At 36.8% G+C, this 7715-nt stretch overlaps 1 pseudogene; it reads left to right on the top strand.

Moving 5' to 3' along the window:
- The first annotated feature begins 1398 nt into the window (after positions 1 to 1398).
- LOC141482769 (serine/threonine-protein kinase MARK2 pseudogene) lies at positions 1399 to 2896 on the top strand (annotated as a pseudogene).
- The last annotated feature ends 4819 nt before the right edge of the window (positions 2897 to 7715 follow it).

Here is a 7715-nt window from a genome sequence, read left to right on the forward strand (position 1 = left end):
AATACGTATTCTGTATACTTCTGTACTAAGTTATGTTATTCTACTTATCCGTGACAAATAATTAAAGCTGTTGCTAGGATTACCTAAACTAATAAGCTAATGAATATGCTGTCACTTTTAAAATTGTATTTGTTGTGCAGTTTATGATTAGATATGGCAAATTATACTAGAAACAAGAAAACTGACATGTTGCTAATTTAGGAAGAAACAAAAAAGAATACAACTGATGCAGCTCGAATTTATACTCAGAAGTTCCCTATTCGTCGCCATTCCACTCTGTATTATTTTTCAAAACTGGAAAGAAAAATGCGAAATGAACCAGAAGAAAATACCAATAACTTCATCGTCATTGAAGAAAAAGAAATAAATGTGTTGGCCTTTGTTGAAGTGAATTGTAAGGCGTCAATTCGCCAAATTGTTTCTGAGTGTGATATAAGTTATTATCGATAAGTAATTATCGATCATTCATACAGAGAAGATGAACGTTTCCATTTAAAATTATTTATTCAGATGAAACCCAATTCACCAATTTGGGTATGTTCAATAGGAATTATAAAAGGTACTGGTCTCCAACAAGGAAATTTTCAACAGCGATTTGGTTTCAATTGCTGGATGGGTATTATCGGAGGAGGTTATTTTCCACGGAAAACTGACTGCGGAAAGATATATACAGTTCCCCAGAAATCAAATTAATGATTTCATTGAAGACTTGCCACTGGCTAACCAAGTTGATATCTATTTTCAACAAGATGGAGCGCCACCTCACAATTCTCAAGTCAAAAGAAAACATCTGAATGACACCTTCCCAGAAAAGTGGATTGGCACTTACGGACCTATTCAGTGGCCTGCAAGGTACATTCTTGAGTTGTCATATTTTTACATAAATGTATTATTTCTTTTTCATATTCTAATAGATCACCAGATCTTACATCGATATATTTTTTTTCTCTTGGGAATAATTAAAAATCAGGTTTACAATACATCAGCTACTCATAAAGAACTACAGCCATAAAGTTAAGGTAGAATTCCAGGACATCACTGAGGAACCGCCAATCAATGTGATGTGCGCAACAATTGAAAAAGTTGAACTTTGCTGTGTGCACAGTCTTGTCCCCGATTTTCGTTCGAAGTCTAATATTGCCAATCAGCATCATTGCATTGTTGCTAATTGCCGTATATCATAACTATATTCAGGTAAATGAACTTTAACTAGATAGATTATTACAGTGGAGTGTACCGAGGCTATAAATTTGGAAAAAGAAAAGTTTTCAGAAATTAGTATTTTTGACTATTTGGCTTTCAACAATCTTTCAATATGATACCCAATTAGAAATAGAAATTAGAATGGAATGTTCATCAAAACCAATGATATACTTGTTACCAAATCTTGATAAACTGATTGGAGAATGGTTGAAACTATTAACCTGATGTGCGCAGGTACCTGAGTTACCTCAGGTACCTGAACAGGTAACTCAAGTAGTATTTAAGTCTTCGCTCCGCAGAAAATATTTAATTTAGATTCCTTCTTTTGCTATTACGTACCAGTGTACAATTTTTGCGAAAGAACGCATCTTTACTTAGAGCCACAAAACAAATCGAAATATTTGGAGCAGATATCCGTGCAATGGAATTGACTAAGAACAGGCCAGCATCTACAAGGACAATTCTGAGACAGGAGGCAAAGGAATCAACAATTGGTGAATACAAGTTAGTGAAAACTATCGGAAAAGGAAAATTCGCGAAAGTCAAGCTAGCCAAGCATGAATCCACCGGTGAAGAGGTTGCCATCAAGATCATCGACAAAACTCAACTCAAGCCCCGGTCGTTACATAAATTGTACAGAGAAACGAAAATAATGAAAATGTTAGACCATCCAAACATAGTGAAATTGTTTCAAGTTATAGAAACGAAAAATACCCTTTACCTGGTCATGGAATATGCATCAGGGGGAGACATGTGTGATTATCTGGCCCGCAACGGTAGCATGAAAGAAGATGAAGCCAGGGCGAAATTCAGGCAGCTTGTTTCTGCGGTGCAGTACTGTCACCAGAAGGGAATCGTTCACAGAGACCTAAAGACCAATAACGTACTGCTGGATAGGAAAATGAACATTAAACTTGCGGATTTTGGATTGTCAAATGAATTCACCCCAGGAAATACATTGGAGACATTTTGTGGGACTTTACATTATGCAGCACCTGAGATATATCTGAAGAAGAAATACGATGGGCCTGGAATAGATATTTGGTCTTTAGGCGTTATATTATACATGTTGGTGTCGAACACTTTACCGTTTACCAGTTCGATATTTTCAAATCTTAGAGAGCAAGTAGTTCATGGCATCTACCGAATTCCTCCTTGTATGACAGCAGAATGTGCAAATCTCGTGAAGAAGATTTTGGTGACGGATCCCACAAAGAGGGCAAACTTAGATACCATCATGAAAGATGAATGGATGAACCACGGAAGTGGAAATGATGCATTTGAATCCCATTTGGAGCCCGGCCACTCCCTCATCTCACAAAGATATGACGATGCGTTTGCTACGTATCTGCTGTTGGACAGAAACATCTCAGATTTGAAAACTTATGGAATTCGAAGTGAAAGCAGATTATCGCTGAGGAGTGTAACGAACCAACAACGAGTTGTTTCTCAATATCCGTCAATATCGAGACTGAACAAGAGAGTTTTAAGCGGTGGTTGCCCCATAGTAGAATCTATGAGGTTGGGGCCCCAACATCGAGTGCCCGTTATTCCAAGTAAAAATATCCAGCAGGGAATCAAACGGAAAAATATCAGTATGGCTTCTTTTGAAGAAAATAGCTTCAGACTCAATGCTGAACTAGACAGAGCTCGACGAAAACCAGCAGGATGGAAAAAAAGACGATGTTTATAACAATTACCAATTGATTCATCATAGTATTTCTTGCATTACTCAGGTACACTGGACAAATAGATAGATTGACTATTTTGCGATTGACAACATATTTATTTTGTTGATGTTCATATCAATATAGGATAGCAAGAATGAGGTTTGTTCAATTTCTACTAATCTCAGCATGATAATGACATATTTATTGAATATAGTAACTAAATTGAATGATCTTTCTATTTTGTATATATAGGTGAAGAATGTTTCCTGGCTGCTGATTGTTATTTCCACTCATCCACGACATCTCTGGCTTGAAAACTGATGGAATTCAAAGTGAAAGTAGATTATCGCTGAGGAGTGTATCGGACCAACAACGAGTTGTTTCTCAATATCCCCCAATATCGAAACTGGACAGAACAGTTTTAAGCAGTGGTTGTCACATAGGAGAATCTATAAGGATGGGACCCCATCGTCAAGTGCCCGTTATTCCAAGTAACAATATCCAGCAGGCAATCAGTATGGCTTCTTTCGAAGCCAGACTCAATGCTAAACTAGACACAGCTCGACGAAAACCAGCTGGATGGAAAAGGAGACGATGTTTGTACAATTACCAATTGATTCATCATAGTATCTCTTGCATTACTCAGGTGCACTGGACAAATAGATGGATTGACCATTATGCGGTTGACGACATATTTATTTTGTAGAGATTCATATCAAATATAGGATAGCGAGAATAAGATTTGTTTAATTTCTAGTAACCTTTGTATGATATGGTCATATTCATTGAATGTAGTAAATGAAATTGAATGCTCTTTCTATTTTGTGTATAAAAGTGAAGAAGAATGTTTCATGTCCACAATACAGTACCTATAATCGTATATCTGTGCAGATACTTGGCTTGAGTCGTTTTGAACCTAATTGGTTAATGATGGTAATACTTAGCGTAATCATTATTTCCACTCATTATTTCTATTATATTATATTTCTCAAAGATTATATAATCACTTCATTTGTTTGCAGGTGGTTGACAATGTTTCGTGGAGCATATGGTGGTCTTCATTATCCAGGCGTCCTGGATCAAAGCTATTGCATCTTCCAATACATCAAAGTGGCGACATAGTGGTACCGTTGCCGTCATTTTGCGTTGGAGGTTGCATTGTATTATATATTTTTTTTCAACGTCCTTTCTCATGAGACAGTTGTTGGATTTGAAATTACTCTATAGGTCCATCTGCTCCCCCCGCTGGGAGGAAGACGGCCTCGCTGTATTCTGGTGCTTTCTCCGTCAGGTCCGCGACTGACACCCATGGTGGTCTCATGGTGGAAAGTGCACCATCTTGCTACTGTCAGGACAGGGTAGTGCGCCTTCAGCCGACCCAGCACCTTCTCCCTTTCACCGGGTGTCGTCTTGTGGACGTCCTCTGGCCGTTCCCCTATCTGCCACCTGGCTCCCTAAAGGAACTGTTCTTCAACTTAACCTTCATGAAGTCTCTGTAATGATCTCACATATAGATTTTGTATTTCATTTTCAGAATACAAGGTGATGCTCAAATAATTCAGGTAATGCTGAGAACAAATAATGATATCCCATTCACTGGGGACGATGATTATTATTTATTCATATTACTAGAGAAAGAAAGGTAAGGACTGTCTCAAAGGTTATACAATTACGTCAGTTTCCGTTAGTCAATAAAACCATAAATATTAGACACTCAATCAGAAATTTACCCTGGAATTAAAGGTATACTTTAGATTTGAACAATCAAGCATCTACATTCTTATACCTGTAAAGATAGTTGGCCTGAATCGTTATGAACTTAATTATTGATGATGATATCACAACACAACAAAGTTTTTGTTTCGGGGTTGAAATTAGATGATTTTAATGTATTTCCACGTGTTAAAACCGAAAGTGACCATAAAAATTATATATTAGCTATTGTTTTCAAGATATAGTATCATTATATTATATATATGTATATTGTGTTTTCAACAAATGAAATATTTCATCACCAACAGTTGGTACACATGTTTGTTTACATAACACCCCTCTCATCAGCTCATGGTGAAATAACATTTAAGGCTCAGAAACGTAAAATGACACCTATCGTTAAGACAGCCTATGAACATTATTTTGGTGTGAAAGTTGGGGACCAAGATAAATCATGGGCTCCTCATATATGTTGTAATTCTTGTTCCGTCATATTGCGAGAGTGGCTGAAAAATAAAAACCGGGCAATGGCTTTTGCAGTACCTATCGTTTGGCGTGAGCCTACCAATCATACAGACGACTGTTATTTCTGCTTAACTCCTTCCATTAAGCAAGGTTTATCTATGAAGAAAAGAGGAACGGTTAAATACCCTAATCTCCCATCTGCTCTTCGGCCTGTACCACACTCAGACAATTTGCCAGTCCCTTCTCCACCCCAAAACTATGAAATTTTAGAGGAAGGTGATGAAGACTGTTTAGAAGGAGCAACCCATCCTTCTACATCCTATGACCCTGATTTTGAGGTAAGCGATAGGTCTAGTGATCCGCACAGAATTAGTCAAGCAGAGTTGAGTGACCTTATAAGAGATCTTCGCTTGTCTAAGGAAATGGCTGAGCTGTTAGGGTCAAGACTACAACAGTGGAATCTTCTAAAACATGATGTGAAAATATCTCAGTACAGACAGCGTCAAAAAGATTTGCTTCCTTTTTTTGAGAAAAAAGAAAACCTCGTAGTTTGTTCTGATGTTAATGGTTTGATGGACTGCTTGAATTTGGATCACACTCCATCTGAATGGAGACTGTTTATAGACTCTTCAAACCTAAGCTTAAAAGCTGTACTTCTGCATAATGGAAATCAGCTACCCTCTATTCCTATAGGTCATGCAGTTCACATGAAGGAAACGTATATAAATATGAAAACACTTCTCCAATCAATCAAATATGAACAACACAAGTGGCACATCTGTGGTGATCTGAAAGTCATTGTTATAGTCCTAGGAATGCAATTAGGGTTCACCAAGTACAGTTGTTTTTTGTGTCTGTGGGACAGTCGGGATAGAAAATCTCACTATAAAAAAATGAACTGGCCTACACGAGACCGAAACCCTAATGAGAAAAATATAGTTTACGAGCCTCTTGTAGATCCTAAGGATGTTCTCCTTCTCCCATTACATATTAAGTTGGGACTAATGAAAAACTTTGTGAAGGCCATGGACCAGGAAGGACAAGCTTTTAAGTACTTGAGAGCAAAGTTTCCCAGGTTGAGTGATGCTAAAGTCAAGGAAGGCATCTTTATTGGGCCTCAAATCCGTGAAATCGTAAATGATCCTGCTTTTGACATGATTTTAACAGGAAATGAAAAAAGAGCCTGGGAAGCCTTTAAGGGGGTTGTACATGGGTTTTTAGGTAACAAAAGAGATGATAACTTCACAGCATTGGTTAAAGAGCTTCTTCAAGCTTACCACCAACTTGGATGCAACATGTCCTTAAAAATTCATTTTCTTCACTCTCATCTTAATTTCTTCCCACAAAACTGTGGAGCTGTGAGTGACGAACATGGAGAAAGATTCCATCAAGACATTGCCTTAATGGAACAGAGATATCAGGGCCGTTGGAATGAAGCAATGCTTGCAGACTACTGCTGGTCTGTGTGTAGGGATGCTCCAGAAATGTTTTATAAAAGACAAGCTAAACGACAGCGATCTTACAATGAATCGGATGGACTTAATTGAAATTTGGTGGTACAAACTTCTTTTATTTGTCAAAACACTAAGAATAATGTTTTTTTTTATTAATTTTGTACTTAAAATATTCTAAAAGAAACATAACAATATTGTTTTATGTACTTTCACTTTTCATGTATAGTATAACTACTCTTTAAGATTAAGTACTGTGTATCTCAAAAACCAGAGCTAATAAAAATTTTTCATTGTTATTTTCGTTTTTATCACCCCAAAATTAGTAGAAATTGACTAATTTAGTGTAGGAAACATTCAAAAAATATTTTTTTGTTGTGTTGTGAATTAAAGTATTCAGTATTTCCACCTATTAGATACTATTGTGATATTTCAATATGACTGTAATTAAAAGACGGGGTTCACTTTTTGTCATACCGAGTCCCTTAAGAAAGTGTTTTTCAGCTCAACCTTCATGAAGTTTATGTAATTTTTTTACATATAGATTGTAACATAAATAAAAATCGAAATATTTGGAATATCGTTTAGAGCAGATAGCCGTGCAATGGTCCTCCCTAGATATTTCTTCGGTCAGTAAGATAACTATGTCATCTACATTTGGAATTGTGTAGAATCCGTTATTGTTGTTGGTGTAGTTCCCATGGCTCCTGTGATGTTTAAGCAAGCCAATCGCTGAATTGGATATAAGTTTTGGATGGCCGTTCGTTACACCATGTTTGAGCCCATTCTTCGTTCTATTTCTCGCTGTATTCTTGTGCTTCCTCCGTCAGGTCCTCGAATGACACTCATGGTGGCCTTGGGGTCAATAACCACTTTAGGTGGCTCGACTTTCAAGTACCTAGGTTCTCCAGAGGTACCGTCCGCTTCTTTCCTTGTTCTTTCCCCTATCACAAATGGCTGGACATACCGGGGACGATAATTATTATCTATTAAGAAAGTGTTTTTCAACTCAACCTTCATGAAGTTTCTGTAATTATTTTACGTATAGATTGTAATAAAATAATAAATAAATAATAAATAAAATATTTATTAATCCTTTCAAATATTGTTAACAATAGATAGGATAAGTCAAAAACAGTGTCATTAAGTTTTAATTGACAAACAGGACAAAACAAGCACAATGATGACTAACATAGACTATGTAAAATACACT

The sequence above is a fragment of the Leptinotarsa decemlineata genome, unplaced genomic scaffold (assembly GCF_025532065.1).
Source record: "Leptinotarsa decemlineata unplaced genomic scaffold, Ldec_3_MD MMD2_tig00001973_RagTag_RagTag, whole genome shotgun sequence".
NCBI classification, from domain to species: Eukaryota; Metazoa; Arthropoda; class Insecta; order Coleoptera; family Chrysomelidae; genus Leptinotarsa; species Leptinotarsa decemlineata.